Here is a 2,950-nt window from a genome sequence, read left to right on the forward strand (position 1 = left end):
GTGAAGTACCCCAAAGAAGTAGGATATTATAAAATAAAGTGAAATGACCTTATGCAGTGGTATACGAAAAAAGAAATGGAAAGCCTTGATTCTTATTAGAAATATTTTGTTCGTTGAGGAGTACTGAGTTGGTGATAGGGGAAAAAACAGTACCTAAGTTAGAAAAATTAGGAATTTCCTTTATAAAATGACTTTAAAAATATCTCAAGAACATTCTGGAAAACACAAAACTATAGAGATAGTAAAAAGATCAGTGGTTGCCAGAGGTTTGTGGGGAAGAAGGCTCACAGGTGAAGCAGAGGCAATTTTAAGAGCAGTGAAATTATTCTGTATAATACTCTAATGGTAGATACATGACAGTATGCACTTGTCAAAACCACAGAACCTGATAACAAAAAGAGTGAACCTTAAAGTATGCAAATTTTAAAACAGGTCAGGGGATCCCAGGAAGGAACGGATGGGATTACATCCCATATGATGTAATATGTTTGTATTACAAATATATGAAACAATATCACTGCAGGGGGTAGAGGGGAAAGGTGCTGACCTAAAGAACTTTGGAAATGAGTGGTATCTCTAAGAGTAAAGTAAAGGCAAAAGGAAATGTACATCAGCACTGTACTCTAGTTGATAAAGCTGTTTCTTTTGGGTGCAGAGGTTAAGAAAGCTGATATACAACTATACAGGTTTACTGGGAGTGAAAGATTAAGTACATGGATGGTGAATGCTGGGAGCCAGGTCTCACCGCTGGAAGTGAGAGGTCACAGACAAGCAAGGGGAGAAGCCTAGTATGATCCATGTAGTAATGGATTAGGTTGAAAACATCAGTAGCAACTCATGTTTAGCTTAACAGCTTAATACTGATACAGATATAAAAAACAGATATAGAGAAACATTTATAGACATGCATAAATATATAGATACTCTATACAGGGGATTTCAGCTAGCAAAGCCCAGAAGCACCAACACCCTGAAAAGGCCATGAGCACATCTAGCAAGTACTCAGATCCCGATGTCTAACAGCATTCTCTAATAAAAGGAACCAGGGCTTTGTGGAGAGATGGCTGGTTCGAGAACCAGAACAGGGGATACACAGGATAAGCCTGGACAGACAGGATACACACGATAATCCTATAATGCTAGAAAGTTAGGAAGTGCTCAAAAGGAACACCCTTCCCCCATCACTGTGCAGGCATGTTAAAGTGACACAGGGACCAACCGGAAGAGTTCATCAATGGCCACGGCTAGAAAAAGTTAGGCAACAAAATAAAGTAGTAATGGATTATAACCCAAAGTATAAAATAATTATCCATGAACCCATACTGACATAAACAAATGACTAAATGTGTAACTAAATGGGGGAGAGGAGACAATCTTCTATTCAAAGAATTCCCAATAATTTATGTAGAACACCCTCAGGGGAAGGGGTGTAACTTCCCACTCAAGTGGGAAGTACACAGTGACTTCATTCCCAATAACACAGTGCAAGAAAGAATTAAAAAAAAAAAAAAAAAGAAANAAGCCAACATGAACAGTGACAAATCATATTGAAGTATGTACTCCTGATGTGCTAATACAAGAATGGTACTTTACCTCTGTGGTCTTCCTCCCCCAAACCCACAACACCAGTCTAATAATAAGAAAAACACAAGACAAATCCTGACTGCAGGACATTCTACCAAATACCTGATCGGTTCTCCTCAAAACTGACAAGATCATCAAAACAGTGAAAAGTGTGAGAAACTGTCACAGCCAGGGGAGCCTAAGGAGACATGGTGACCACTCGTAATGTGGTGTCCCGGGGGGGTGGGGATCCTAAAACACAAAAAACACATTAGGTAAACACTAAAGAAATCTGAATCAACTGTGAAGTTGGTAACAATGTTTCAGCACTGGGTAACTGTAATAAATGTACCACTGCTAATGTATTCAATTAATTAGAAGAAATTGGGTGCTGAGCAGACAGGAACTCTCTGTATTACCCTCTCTATTTTTCTGTGAAACTAAAACTGCACAGGGGCGCCTGGGTGGCTCAGTCAGTTAAGTGTCTGACTTTGGCTCAGGTCATGATCTCACAGTTCGTGGGCTCAAGCCCCGCATCGGTTTCTGTGCTGACAGCTAGCTCAGATACTGGAGCCTGCTTCGGATTCTTTGTCTCCCTCTCTCTCTGACCCTCCCTTGCTCACGCTTGTCTGTCTGACTCTCTCTCTCAGAAATAAATAAAACATTTAAAAAATATAACTGTACAAAAGAAAACAATCTATTTAATTAAACAAAACTTACCTGAAGATGATTTATGAGTTCTGGCCCGGGAGTCTTATTCACATCTCCAGCTGAAAAAGCACCTTCTTCTCAGTAGTCTGCAAAGGTGATGAAAGGAGAGGCAGGTTATCCTTGTGCTGACTTCCTAACGCAATGTGGATACATGACGAAAGCCCACAGACTTCTGGTGCCTTTAGGCAACAGCACACAGGAGCTAGACCACACTTTTAGGGCAGGGGGTTTGTTCCCAAGTATCATCACAAGCTGAATCACTGTCCTTTCTTTTAGGTCACAAGTATCTTCTGCATCAATAATATTCTGTTATTCCAAGAGAAAAGCAGTTCAGTAAAACAAAAAAAATAACCCACCGTTTGTTTTCTGAAGGCTTTTGTAGCACACCTGGTTGTGACTTCCCATCCTGAGCCCTCCCATCTAACTATAGAAGAAAGGAGGAAGCCCAGGCCTCACAGGCATGTATGAAACTTTAAATTGTATGGTCAAAATAGTAAAGACCTTTTTAAAATATGTGGGCTCAGTTGGTTGAGCATCCAACTCTTGATCTCAGCTCAGGTCATGATCTCACGGTTGTTGAGTTCCGAGTCCCGCGTCAGGCTATGAGCTGACAGCGATGAGCCTGCTTAGAATTGTCTCTCCCTTCTCGCCCCATCCTCCCCTCTCCCACCCCCCC

The 2,950-nt window shown here is 41.0% G+C and overlaps 1 protein-coding gene across 1 annotated transcript in view; it reads right to left on the bottom strand.

Moving 5' to 3' along the window:
- The window catches only part of TAB3 (TGF-beta activated kinase 1 (MAP3K7) binding protein 3), a 48,999-nt gene that overhangs the window by 40,843 nt on the left and 5,206 nt on the right, over positions 1–2,950 (bottom strand). The window contains exons 2-3 of the mRNA XM_077745322.1: positions 2,284–2,360; positions 1,687–1,815 (exon numbers count right to left, since the gene is read on the bottom strand). The gene's annotated coding sequence lies outside the window, so the exon portion shown is untranslated. The remainder of the gene's footprint in view (positions 1–1,686; positions 1,816–2,283; positions 2,361–2,950) is intronic.

This window comes from Crocuta crocuta, unplaced genomic scaffold (genome assembly GCF_008692635.1).
Source record: "Crocuta crocuta isolate KB4526 unplaced genomic scaffold, BGI_CrCroc_1.0 scaffold630, whole genome shotgun sequence".
Taxonomy (NCBI): domain Eukaryota; kingdom Metazoa; phylum Chordata; class Mammalia; order Carnivora; family Hyaenidae; genus Crocuta; species Crocuta crocuta.